Genomic DNA, 14,565 nt, shown 5'->3' on the forward strand with positions numbered 1-14,565 from the left:
CAATTAGTGACCTCATCAAGAAGTGTCAGAGTCCCGAATTGGGCTTAGCCCTGAATTTGCTACAATATGTTCAAAAACAGCAGTCTTCTGGTAGCCTAATATGGATGAGTGTAAAAATTATCATAATGGTTAATTTACATTATCATTAGTCTTCATTTTATTTTGTGGATACTGTTACATATTTACTGATCTATTTGTGCATATGTAGCAGATGGGGTTCTATGAAACTCACTCCTCAGCCTGAAAGTGTCATCCCTTGCGCTATTGAAATAGGCATTTTTTTGGCAGTGCAATGGGTTGGAACGCTCTAGGAGGGCGGTCATGTGTGTTTGCGATGCAGAGGTCCTGAGTTTGCGCTGGGTAGGAGCCGAATCGGGTGGAAGTGGCACTCACTAAGCAAGCAGCATGATCTGCAGTTGCCACTTGGTAATTTGCAACTTCCATACTAATAAAATTTGTTTTGGTGAGCTGACTGGACTGGTTTTTAGTTAAGACAATATATTTTTTGTTCTTAAGATTTCAAGTAAATAAAACAGATGTGTTCCAATGAGGTGTAACTAATAGGAAATAAATAAAATAGCACTTTACAAAATGCCTGTGGGCACTGACAGTGACACTTTGCAAAATGACTTTGCATGCGATTTTGGATAAGGATACTTTTATTCTGAAAACCTAACGGAAGTGTTACTTTGTCGCCACCTAGAGGTTGTTGTTGGAAGAGAGGCTCACAATGGAATATGTCGGGCTTCCAATTGCCGGTAATTATATTCATAGCGTTCGCGTCCATTTTCGGTGTCGTTCAAAGGGACTGTGAAGCAATTCGCCGCTTTTTTAACTTTTGCAACAACAAGCCCATAATGGATTTCGAATATGTTTCTGACGCTTCTCAGTAGCTTACTCTCGTGAGGCTGATTGCTTGGTTTCTAGACCTCGTCACCTTGGTGGGGGATTTGTAACGATATATTTAGCCTCTCTCGTTTGGGATATTGCCATTGGAGCAAGAGAAGACACAAAAGGAAAATCAAATTGGATTGCCAGGTAAAAGACGATGCGGCCTCATTTAATTTGTTTTGACATATGGCCAGAAGACCTACATACAATATTATATATATTGCGAGGGTTCACGTGTTTAAAAATGTTGACGCAGCGCAGCAATCATGCAGAATCGCATTCGCACTATTGTGCTCTGGGCCTGTCACGCCTATAGGCTAGTTGAGGGATAACCTACTTTATATAATTTTATAGTAGCCTAGACTATTTTAAGAATTATTTCAATACCAAACAACGTCGTGTTTTATGATCTAATTGACGTACTAAGAACCGCATTTAAAATAATTTTGCGCTGAGCTGTCTTTACAGAAAGACTTTGTAGGATCCAGTGAGAGGAACGGTCTTGAGTCTAGCCCAGTTTCTAGACAGATATTGTAATCTCCATCTAGCGGCATAGGGTAACGTGGGGTAACTGACCCATCTGTAATTCTCACAGAAACGAATTTGTTGCACTTTTCCTGGCTGCCACTACTAAAGTTAACGTTTTTTTTTATTTAATATTGTTTATCTATTTAATCTACATGTTTTATGTCACTAACAAAACTATTCTGAGAAATTGATCCAATATTTAATCATTTAGAAAAATAAATAAATATATAGTGCCACCTACTCATTCCAGAGTTTCTTTATTTTTACTATTTTCTACATTGTAGAATAATAGTGAAGACATCAAAACTATTTAATAACACATGGAATCATGTGGTAACCAAAAAAGTGTTAACAAATCAAAATATATTTTATATTTGAGATTCTTCAAATAGCCACTCTTTGCCTTGATGACAGCTTTGCACACTCTTGGCATTCTCCCAATCAGCTTCATGAGGTAGTCACTTGGAATGCATTTCAATTAACAGGTGTGCCTAATTTGTGGAAATTCTTTCCTTAATGCATTTGAGCCAATCACTTGTGTTGTGACAAGGTAGGGGTGGTATACAGAAGATAGCCCTGTTTGATATTAAAAGAGCAAGTTCATATTATGACAAGAACAGCTCAAATAAGCAAAGAGAAACAACAGTTCGTCATTACTTTAAGACATGGTCAGTCAACGCGGATAAAGTCAAGAGCTTTGAAAGGTTCTTCAAGAGCAGTCGCAAAAACCATCAAGAGTTATGATGAAACTGGCTCTCATGAGGACTGCCACAGGAAAGGAAGACCCAGAGTTACCTCTGCTGCAGAGGATAAGTTAATTAGTTACCAGCCTCAAAAATTGCAGCCCAAATAAATACTTCACAGAGTTCAAGTAACAGCCACATCTCAACATTAACTGTTCAGAGGAGACTGCGTGAATCAGTCCTTCATGGTCGAATTGCTGCAAAGAAACCCTTACTAAAGGACACTAATAATAATAAGAGACTTGCTTGGGGCAAGAAACATGCGCAATGGACATTAGACCAATGGAAATCTGTCCTTTGGTCTGATGAGTCTAAATTTGTGATTTTTGGTGCCAACCGCTGTGTCTTTGTGAGATGCAGAGTAGGTAAACGGATGTTCTCCGCATGTGTGGTTCCCACCGTGAAGCATGGAGGAGGAGGTGGGATGGTGACACTGTCAGTGATGTATTTAGAATTCAAGGCACACTTAACCAGCATGGCTACCACAGCATTCTGCATCGATTTGCCATCCCATCTGGTTTGGGCTTAGTGGGACTATCATTTGTTTTTCAACAGGACAATGACCCAAAACACACCTCCAGACTGTGTAAGGGCTATTTGACCAAGGAACGTGATAGTGCTGCATCAGATTACCTGGCCTCCACAATCACCCAACCTCAACCCAATTGAGATGTTTTTGGATTAGTTGGACCACGGAGTGAAAAGCAGCCTACAAGTGCTCAGCATATGTGGGAACTCCTTCAAGATTTTTTGAAAAGCATTCAAAGCGAAGCTGGTTGAGAGAATGCCAAGAGTGTGCAAAGCTGTCATCAAGGCAAAGGGTGGCTACTTTGAAGAATCTGAAATGTATATTGATTTATTTAACACTTTTTTGGGTTACTATGTGATTCCATATCTGTTGTTTCATAGTTTTGATGTCTTCACTATTATTCTACAATGTTAAAAATAAATAAAAACCCTTGAATGAGTAAGTGTCCATACTTTTGACTGGTACTGTGTGTGTGATATAGAGAACAAAGCTATATAAGCACATTTTTCTGAGTTACAGTTCATATAAGGAAATCAGTCAATTGAAATAAATTCAGTAGGACTTAATGTATGGATATCACTTGACTGTGCGGTGGTGCAGCAGACAACCAGAATGAGTTTTCCCCTCAAAGGGCGTTATTACAGACACAAATATTCCTCAATTTCATCAGCTTTTCGGGTGGCTGGTCTCAGATGATCTGACAGGTGAAGAAGCCTGATGTTGAGGTGCTGGGCTGGTGTGGTTACACGTGGTTGTGAGGCTGTTTGGACGTACTGCCAATTTCTCTAAAATGATGTTGGAGGCGGCTTATGGTAGAGAAATAGCAACAGCTCTGGTGGACATTCCTGCAGTCAGCATGCCAAATGCATGCTTCCTCAACTTGACATTTGTGGCATTGTGTTGTGTAACACAACTGCACATTTAGTGGCCTTTTATTGTCCCCAGCACAAGGTGCACCTGTGTAATGATCATGTTGTTTAATCAGCTTCTTGATAAGTCACCTGTCAGGTGAATAGATTATCTTGGCAAAGGAGAAATGCTCACTAACAGGTTGTGTTTTTATTTTTGTTCAATGTAGATGGATTAGTGTATTCAGACCCCTTGACTTATTCCACACTTTGTTATGTTACCTTGTTCTAAAATGTGTTTTTTCCCACTCATCTATCTACACACACTACCCCATAATGACAAAGTAAAAACAGTTTTTTAGAAATTTTGCTAAAATTTTTAAACATATGTACATGTGACATTTCAGTTTTCAGACCCTTTACTCAGTACTTTGTTGAAGCACCTTTGGAGCGATTACAGCTTCGAGTCTTCTTGGGTATGACGCTACACGCTTGGCACACCTGTATTTGGGAAGTTTCCCTGCAGATCCTCTCAAGCTCTGTCAGGTAGGGTCGGGAGCGTTGCTGCACAGCTATTCTCAGGTCTCTCCAGAGATGTTCAAGTCTGGGCTCTGGCTGGGCCATTCAAGGACATTGAGACTTGTCCTGAAACCACTCCTGCGTTATCTTGGCTGTTTGCTTAGGGTTGTTGTCCTGTTGGAAGGTGAACCTTAACCCCAGTCTGAGGTCCTGAATGCTCTGGAGCAGGTTTTCATCAAGGATCTCTCTCTGTACTTTCCTCTGTTCATCTTTCCCTCGGTCCTGACTAGTCTCCCAGTCCCTGCCGCTGAAAAACATCCCCACAGCATGATGTTGCCACTACCGTGCTTCGCCGTAGGGATGGTTCCAGGATTCTTCCAGACTTGACGCTTGAATCTTGTTTCTCATGGTCTGAGAGTCATTTAGGCGCCTTTTGGCAAACTCCAAGCGGGCTGTCATGTGCCTTTTACTGAGGAGTGGCTTCCGTCTGGCCACTCTATCATAAAGGCTTCTGTCTGGCCACTCTAACATAAAGGTCTGATTGGTGGAGTGCTGCAGAGTTATTTGTCCTTCTGGAAGGTTTTCCTATTTGGAACCATTTAATTTGTCTGAAAATACATTTGTCTGAAAATGCAGGAAAAAAATAAAGTCAGACACTTGCTTTTGAGAATAATTACTGAACAATTTTAGTGTGTGGGAAGCAAGGTGATGAAAGTGCATGAATGAAAATAATTAAAATGTTGCTTCCTTGGTCTCCTGAGTGGTGGTGCGGTCTAAGGCACTGCATCGCAATTCTTGAGGTACCACTACAGACCTGGGTTCGATCCTAGGTTGTGTCACAGCCAGCTGTGCCCGGGATACCCATGAGGCGGTGCACAATTGGCCCAGCGTCTTCCGGGTTAGGGGATGGTTTGGCAGGCCGGGATTTCCTTGTCCCACCGCGCTCTACCTAGTCCTTGTGGCTGGCTGGGCCCCTTCAAGCTGACTTCGGTCACCATCTCGATAATGTTTCCTCAGACACATTGGTGTGGCTGGCTTCCGGGTTAAGCGAGCAGTGTGTCAAGAGGCAGTGCGGCTTGGCAGGGTTGTGTTTCGGAGGACGCATGACTCTCAACCTTTGCCGATCTCGAGTCCGTAGGGGAGTTGCAGTGATGGGACAAGACTGTAACTATCAATTTGATATCACAAAATTGTGGAGAAAAAGGGGTCGGGGTTCAAATCAGGATGTCATTGATCTTCAGGTCGGAATGTCAGAGCCTTAGATGCTTGAGCTTCCGACTTGAAATTCTGATTTTTACCAGTCGGATATAATTTTTTCCCCAGAGTCCACAGTTGTCTTGAATGCATTGAAGTCAGAAGTAGAACATTTCCGGATTCCCCATTGTTTTGAACACGGCGTTAGTCTCAGCGTCTTCATTGTTTCTTTGTGTAATCCATCTGTTTTTTTTGTGTGTGTTTTGTATGTTACTGTTGTAAAATTGGCCTCAGTAGAGTGCGGGAGAGAGCAGCAGAGGGTCTGCCTCTCACGGTCCCTGCCCTCTCCTTCCTTTCCTCCGGTGAGACTGACCAGAGAGGGGACTATTCCTCAATATTAAAGTAGACATGACTATCTGTTAATAAGAATTAAAATGCAGGGCTATCAATACACTTACCAGTTCATTGCAGCTGCAGCGTGTGGGGAAGTAGGGAGTAGCACGTTTTAATGTTTTTTTTATTCAATGGTGTTCAATAAAAACAGTGACAGTGATGGAATAAAAACTTAGACATGAACTCACTCATAACAGCAGCTCTTTGATGTAATCTTTGACAGTCTCTCTTGTCATGGTTTAAAAGTCATGAAATCACGTAGGCTAGTATCAAACTTTTGCTGGGGTCGTGGAAGCTGTTGGCATGGTGATTTGAGATATCCGATTGGCCAGAGGAGTTGGCGCACTCGATTTAGCCACAAATTTCCCAGTCCACCGAGTAGGCGGAGTTTGTCTTTTCAGACAAATGAAGTGGTTCCAAGTAGGAACACTTTGCCTACCTGGTGTGCAGGGCTTCTGAGTCAAGTGCAGCTACCTCCTAGAGCGAAACAAAAAACGAGTGCAAGCCTTTGTCGTTGGCTTTTCTACAGAAATGTTTGGTGATTGACTAGGAATGCCTCGCGATCAACCGGTTTGGTGACCACTGGTTTAGAGAAATTATGTTTTTAATTTGACATTGCTGCTGGACTGTGTGTGTGTGTAATGAAGGTGCTTCCCTTCAGTGGATCGCATCTGATCACATATTAGCAGAGTTGTGTTCGAGACCACCTAAAGCGAGACAGATTCAAGACCGGAGCCAATCGGGGTGAGGTGCAAGACAGAGTCAAGACTGAGACCGGGGGGAACAATGGGTCCAAGACCGAGACCAGAAAAAAAGTCACATTCAAGACCATGATTGTAATTTTGTCAAATCGCCACCATAATAAGAGTTCAAAATGTCCAGTATTTCTGAACAACATAGGGATTCTTTAGCCATTCAGAAGTGAAAAAATGCATGCTGAGGGAAAATAGAGCTGCTCTACAAATTATTATTAACCCAGACACAGTGAGGAGGAATGGGTCTTCTAAGCCTTCAGAGCAGATTAATAAAATCATTACAATATTCAACTGGCAAAGTGACAGTGTAATCAACCGATCACATTTGGACAGTTTTTACAAAAACGTATGGAAACTTCTGCCTTCTCGAAGGCCAACAGGTCACAATAGCGAGCAGTAGTTTTTCCCCATGGTCTAGCTAGCTAGCTTTTGTTGTCGGCTAGTTTGCGGAGGCTGCAGCATGTGCTGTTGCTAATTTGTTAGCTTCTCCCTTTTCAAAACTAACTTTCAACAGGAAGTAAAGTTTTAAATGATCATCTGGTGACTGGAACTGTGTTTTCAAATTTTTATTGCAGCACACCTGCTGCACCTTGCATTTCAACTTTAGGTCACCGCTTTGTGCTAAATGTAAAAATGTCAGTGAATGGACTGCTTATCCTTTAACATCATGCTGTGTGTGACTGCTGTCTTTCTATCGGCCCTATGTAGAGATGCCTGGAGAAGTGGGAAAGGCACCCTGTGTGAAAAATCCTATGTTTCATGAGTTTTCCTATAGATAATTTTTCAGATTTTTACTAAAAATAAATAAGTGATGTTGTAAGTCCACAACAATGCTTAAGCAGCATCAATCTGATTGGGTGGGCCTGGCTCCCCAGTGGGTGGGCCTGTGTCAACCCAGGCCCATTCATGCCTATGCCCCTGATGCAAACAGCGCATCACAATTGGGAATCATAAATGGCCTACTAACAAACACTTCGGACCAAACTTTTTCAATACCTGGTTTTCATATCCGTTGTTGCCTTAGTTAGCATTTACTGGGAGATAGCTTTCCTACCCTCCCGGCTACCGTTATCATTCTTCCGTGAGCTGCTCCGTACCAAAACCAGTTGAGTGCTGCGCGCTCTTGCTGCCTGCAGATAATATTCTGCTGAAACTAGGTTATGTGTGCGGCACTCATGTGAATATACAGTATTTCATGTGCTTTGTGATTTGTGTAGGCTACTTTGTGCAGGCTACTTTGTGCATGATTTCTCTATTGTACTACATAATTTATAAGCCTAATACCTCCACTACGCTACTTTGATACACATCAGTAGGGATTAAGAAGTGAGTTTAAGCAATGCCTACTGAAAAAAAAGAAAAAGGTGTGTGTATATGGTTTATACCGGGTGTATAATTTCCACTGGACCGTTGTGTTTTACTGAAAGTGTAATCTCCCTTAGCCGTGGAAAGTAAGGGTGCTGAGGGTGCTGCAGCATCCCCTGAATTTTTAAAAATAAAATCAAAATATATATTTTGTTTAAAAAAAAAAAAATAATCACAAGTAGTGCACTGGGTCTTTCAAATTAAATTGTATTTCTCACATAGACATGGTTAGCAAATGTTAATGTGAGTGTAGTGAAATGCTTGTGCTTCTAGTTCTGACAGTGCAGTAATAATAATATATAACAAGTAATCTAACAATTCCCCAACAACTACCTAATACACACATCTGAAGGGGTGAATGAGAATATGTACATACAAATATATGGATGAACGATGGCCGAGCAGCATAGGCAAGGTGCAATAGATGGTATAAAATACAGTATATACATGGAAGATATGTAAACATTATTAAAGTGGCATTATTTAGAGTGCATTGTATAAAGTCACTAGTGATCCATTTGTGGCCAGTGATTGGGTCTCAATGTAGGCAGCAGCCTCTGAGTTAGTGATGGCTGTTTAGCAGTCTGATGGCATAGAGAGAGAGAGAGCTGTTTTTCAGTCTTTCGGTCCCAGCTTTGATGCACCAGTACTGGTTCCGCCTTCTGGATGGTAGAGGTGTGAACTGGCATTGGCTCGGGTGGTTGATGTGATTGATGATCTTTTTGGCCTGCCTGTGACATCGGGTGCTGTAGGTGTTATGGAGGTCAGGTAGTTTGCCCCCCGGTGATGCATTGTGCAGACCTCACTACCCTCTGGAGAACCTTGCGGTTGAGGGCGGGGCAGTTGCCGTACTAGGCTGTGATACAGCCCGACAGGATGCCCTCGATTGTGCATCTGTAAAAGTTTGTCAGGGTTTTGGGTGACAAGCCACATTTCTTCAGCCTCCTGAGGTTGAAGAGGCACTGTTGCACATTCTTCACTCCAGTGTCTGTGTGGGTGGACCATTTCAGCTTATCTGTGATGTGTACGCCGAGGAACTTTCCACCAACTTTCCACCTTCTCCACTGCTGTCCCTTTGATGTGGATAGGTGGTGCTCCCTCTGCTGTTTCCTGAAGTCCACGATTATCTTTGTTTTGTTGATATTGAGTGAGAGGTTGTTTTCCTGACACCACACTCCGAGTGCCCTCACCTCCTCCCTGTAGGCTGTTTTGTCGTTGTTGGTAATCAAGCCCACTACTGTTGTGTCGTCTGCAAACTTGAGGATTGAGTTGGAGGCGTGCATGGCCACGCAGTCCTGGGTGAATAGGGAGCACAAGAGGGGGCTGAGCACGCACCCTTGTGGGGCCCCGGTGTTGAGGGTCAGCAAAGTGGAGATGTTGTTTCCTACCTTCACCACCTGAAGGCGGCCCGTCAGAAAGCCCAGGACACAATTGCACAGGGCGTGGTCAAGACCCAGGGTCTCCAGCTTGATGATGAGCTTGGTGGGTACTATGGTTGTTGAATGCTGAGCTTTAGTCAATGAACAGCATTCTTACATAGGTATTCATTTTGTCCAGATGGGATAGGGCAGTATGATGGCGATTGCGTCGTCTGTGGACCTGCTGGGGTGGTATGCAAACTGAAGTGGGTCTAGAGTGGCCGGTAAGGTGGAGGTGATATGATCCTTGACTAGTCTCTCAAAGCACTTCATGATGACAGAAGTGAGTGCTATGGGGCGGCAGTCATTTAGTTCAGTTATCTTTGCCTTCTTGGGTACCGGAACAATGGTAGCCATCTTAAAGCATGTGGGGACAACAGATTGGGATAGGGAGCGATTTGAATATGTCCGTAAACACACCAGCCAGCTGGTCTGCACATGCTTTGAGGACGCGGCTAGAGATGCTGTCTGGGCCAGCAGACCGTTATAGATGTCGGTTGCGCAAGCCATTTTAATTTAAATTTAAGCATCTTAGCTTTGACAAAAAAGGTAGTTGTCTAATTAAAAACAGTATCTTGCAGGATTCAATAGTTGGATTGTAAGAGTTTTTGCCCTGTCCCTTTCTCTGCTGTTGTCATTCTAATTTGAGGACCTCCTTACAAAATAATAAGCTATTGAAATGGTTTTCTGTCCATAGCTTTTCTGTCAAAATGATAACTAGATTCTATATTTTGTAGTCTGTAGCCAACACCGATATGTTGATCATCATTCATTTACCCTAATGTATTTTGGGGAGTGCATGCATCTCTTCAATCTAGATAAAGTCCCTTCCCATTAGATCAGGGGTTTCAAACTCCTTCCACGGAGGGCCAAGTGTCTGCAGTGTTTTTCCCCCATTTCAATTCAGACCTAGACAACAAGATGAGGGGAGTTCCTTACTAATTAGTGACCTTAATTCATTAATCAAGTACAAGGGTGGTGTGATAACCCGCAGACACTCGGTCCTCCATGGAATGAGTTTGACACGTGCATTAGACTATACAATGTACCAGGGTATTTTGAAATACGGCAGGTATGATTTCCAATACCATACCAATACCGATTTCCAATTCTTTTTAAGGTATGATTTTCAGAAGGCTACTAATTTGGATACCACCCAATCCATATTTCCAATGGCTCTGTGTTTTCTGACATGGAAGCATTGGAGGGAGAGTCGTTATTTTGAATTTTTATGTGGGGTTATTCTAATATTTTATATCTTTAAAGTCAGTCATTCTTTCACTCTCTCATTCGGTCTCTCATTTTCTCTTCTCTCACTATCTCATGTTTTCCTTCTCTGTATCTACCTTTCAAGTACATTTACTGGTTACCTTGGGTCTGTGTAATGGACACAGAGTGTTTGAAATTCAGTGAGAGAGCTCCTGCATGGGACCCAATCTACTGCAGCTAATGAGCGAAGATAAGAATTCTGTGTCCGAGAGAGAGGGGTGCGGAGTCATAACACAGCACTTGTTCAACTTCACTACAGCATGTCCTTCCCATTGATTGGGCTGGGTCAGCTATACCTTGTTCCTAGGGCAGAATGTATATTTATTATCTAGTCTTTACCTCAGGTGTTACGATACGGATACATACGACCAATGTACAAACAGGCTATGTAAGTGGTAACAAATACATGGACAGTCATGGGACTTCTACGATATGTTTCTGTGTTTGTTGATAAGCACTGCACTCGTGTTAAGCGGGTGCGTTCTTATTGGCTACCTAGACATTTTTTCGCCTCTCTCTGCTCCTTTTCCCCTTGTTGTGTCCTTGCTATCTGTTTGGAGACGATAATCTCACTCTCGCAGAAGAACATGTCCAGTGCAGATATGTGATAATGAGCCGCCTGCTATATGAAGATCCACCTCGGTTTCCCTTTGAGAAATTGCTATGATTGTAAAAAGAATTGGCTTGTATACATACCACTGGAATAGAGTTCTTGTTTTGGCCTAAACAAATAGATACAAAGTACTTCTAGAATTCTAAATTATACATTCAAAAATAAAGTATATTTTATATGGAGGGAGTATAGTGGCTTCTAGTATTCATAAATACTGGTCCCGTGTGGCTCAGTTGGTAGAGCATGGCGCTTGCAACGCCAGGGTTGTGGGTTCAATTCCCACGGGGGGACCAGGGTTCAATTCCCACGGGGGGACCAGGATGAATATGTATGAACTTTCCAATTTGTAAGTCGCTCTGGATAAGAGCGTCTGCTAAATGACTTAAATGTAAATGTAAATGTATAAATGGCTATGATTGTAATTTATGTTGTGAAATCTGCTGCTGTTTGATGCAGTGTTATGTGTCCTGTTCCATTGCAGTGTTGTTGACAGCAACCCCCCCCCCCCCCCAAACACTGGTCAGAGGCAGGTTGGTCATAAGAACCTCATGCGCTCTGTTGACCAGACTAAATGCTGACGTTCAATTTGGTCATGTACGAGTGTCGACCAACAATGTTATGGCACTCTTAGTCAAGGATACACCGACTCTGTACACCTTAAAGGGTGTGTACCTATTGTTGTATTGAGAAGGCTCTACTATTCAGCTGTTCTGATGTCTTGACTTGCAGTATGACATGAGTGTTTTTGATGCAGTGTATGAATCGTCGATCTGCACATTGAAAAGCGATACTGACTGAGTTTTTGAATCGGTGCTTGGTAGCACATTCCGGCATATAGAATTATCAATGGTTGCTGTTGGTTATTATTTCTAGAGGTTGACCGATTTAATCGGCATGGCCTATTTTTAATTAGGGCCGATTTCAAGTTTTCATAACAATCGATAATCTGTTTTTTTGGACGCCGATTATGGGCGATTACATTGCAATCCACGTGGAGACTCCGTGGCAGGCTTGACCACCTGTTATGTGAGTGCAGCAAGGAGACAAGGTAAGTTGCTAGCTAGCATTAAACTTATAAAAATGTATCAATCTTAACATAATCACCAGTTAACTACACATGGTTCATGATATTACTAGTTTAACTAGCTTGTCCTGCGTTGCATATAATCAATGTGGTGCCTGTTAATTTATCATCGAATCACAGCCTACTTCGCCAAACGGGTGATGAATTAACAAAAGCGCATTCGCGTCAGGGTTTATGCAACAGTTTGGGCCGCCTGGCTCGTTGCGAACTGTGTGAAGACCATTTTTTCCTAACAAAGACCGTAATTAATTTGCCATAATTTTACATAAATATGACATAACATAGAAGGTTGTGCAATGCAACAGAAATATTTAGACTTAGGGTTGCCACCCGTTCGAAAAAATACGGAACGGTTCCGTATTTCACTGAAAGAATAAACGTTTTGTTTTTGAAATGATAGTTTCCGGATTTGACCATATTAATGACCTAAGGCTTGTATTTTTGTGTGTTTATTATATTGTAATTAACTCTATGATTTGATAGAGCAGTCTGACTGAGCGGTGGTAGGTAGCAGCAGGCTCGTAAGCATTCATTCAAACAGCACTTTCCTGCGTTTGCCAGCAGCTCTTCGCAATGCTTGAAGCACAGCGCTGTTTATGATTTCAAGCCTATCAACTCCTGAGATTAGGCAGGCAATACTATAGTGCCTATAAGAACATCCAATAGTCAATATACAATACAAATGGTATAGAGAGAAATAGCCCTATAATAACTACAACCTAAAACTTCTTAACTGGGAATATTGAAGACTCATGTTAAAAGAAACCACCAGCTTTCTCATGTTCTGAGCAAGGAACTTAAACGTTAGCCTTTTTACATGGCACATATTGCACTTTTACTTTCTTCTCCAGCACTGTTTTTGCATTATTTAAACCAAATTGAACATGTTTAATTATTTATTTGAGACTACAATTATTTGATTTATTATATTAAGTTAAAATAAGTGTTCTTTCAGTATTGTTGTAATTGTCATCTATCTATCCTATATCTCTATCTCTATCTAATCTCGTCCGATTAATTGGTATTGGCTTTTTTTGGTCCTCCAATAATCAGTATCGCCGTTGAAAAATAATAATCGTTCGACCTCTAATTTTTTCCATGTGAAATTAAATGTGATCTCTGTAGCTGTTGGCTCGGTTATGGAGCAGAAAGATCGATTGTCTGAGGTGAGGTGTTTGGCCAGTTTTAGACAGGTTCAGCACAGACTTCTCAGGTGGAACCCAGCTCCTTGAACATGGCTCAATATGCACACATGTTTTATGTGAATTAATGTATGTACTTACATTGTTTGTGTTTTCGACCATCCCCAAATTGAAGTGGTGGATCGTTTGACAACTATAATGAACCAGGATTGAAGTGTTGGTTTCTTGCTTTTTGTTTAATGAACAATGGCATGTAGACAAGGGACTTTCACTCTTGAATATTTAATATCTTTGTGACCACATTGGAGCTGTTTGGTATGATGAGTGAAAACGACAAGTTGTTCCAGTTGAAAGTATGGCGATCCAATAGTATTTGTGTCTGTGAGCCGAGGGTTAGCACTAGCAGCCAGTCCTTCAGAAATTAGTGCTGAACCTGGCAGTGTGCCAGTGAAGGATGGGACAAAACTCACGGACACACACACACAAACCTAGACATATGGGTTGTGATGCAGGACACACACACTAACTAACCTTGGATGTTGGTGAATAATGGGGTCTGTATTTCGCCGCTGTACCCTGACAGTTTGCCGTGGCACAAGGCACCAGGCCTGTGTTAATAATAGGAACATAGTTGTCAGCAATAACACTTGGAATTTACGACTTGCTATCCATGTGATGCCCTTCTATATATTTCATATTTACTTGCTATCCATGTGATGCCCTTCTATATATTTCATATTTACTTGCTGTCTACGTGGGCTAGAGAAGTTAATTATTATTATTTTTATATCCTTAAATAGATAATTAATCTGTTGGGTATCGCTCAATATTGTTTATGCTCCATGCTACTGGTAATTCCAAAACAACTGAGTATTTGTTGGTGAGTTCCTGCAAATTTCCTCAGGTCTGCTGTTGTGGTGGAGGAAAGTGAGGATGACATTTTTTTTTGACTGAATCACTGCACAGTTGTTTACACCATACTATTACTGAACAAAAATATAAACGCAACATTCGGTGTCAAAGATTTTATTGAGTTACAGTTCATATAAGGAAATCAGTCAAATGAAATAAATTCATTAGCCCCACTTGATTTTCACATGACTGGGAATAAAGATAAAAAATGTTAAAAAGGTAGAGGCGTGAATCAGAAAACCGGTCATAAATCCAGGATGACCACATCTCCTTTGCATAGAGATTATCAGGCTGTTGATTGTGGCCCGTGGAATGTTTCACTTCTTTTCAATGGCTGTGCGAAGTTGCTGGATATTGGCCAG

General features: G+C 41.7%; 1 protein-coding gene across 3 annotated transcripts in view; it reads left to right on the forward strand.

The window, feature by feature from the left end:
- The first annotated feature begins 704 nt into the window (after positions 1–704).
- The window catches only part of LOC129839806 (CSC1-like protein 2), a 93,130-nt gene continuing 79,269 nt past the window's right edge, over positions 705–14,565 (forward strand). For all 3 annotated transcript variants that reach the window (XM_055907456.1, XM_055907464.1, XM_055907474.1), the window contains exon 1: positions 705–1,038. The gene's annotated coding sequence lies outside the window, so the exon portion shown is untranslated. The remainder of the gene's footprint in view (positions 1,039–14,565) is intronic.

The sequence above is a fragment of the Salvelinus fontinalis genome, chromosome 3 (assembly GCF_029448725.1).
Source record: "Salvelinus fontinalis isolate EN_2023a chromosome 3, ASM2944872v1, whole genome shotgun sequence".
NCBI classification, from domain to species: Eukaryota; Metazoa; Chordata; class Actinopteri; order Salmoniformes; family Salmonidae; genus Salvelinus; species Salvelinus fontinalis.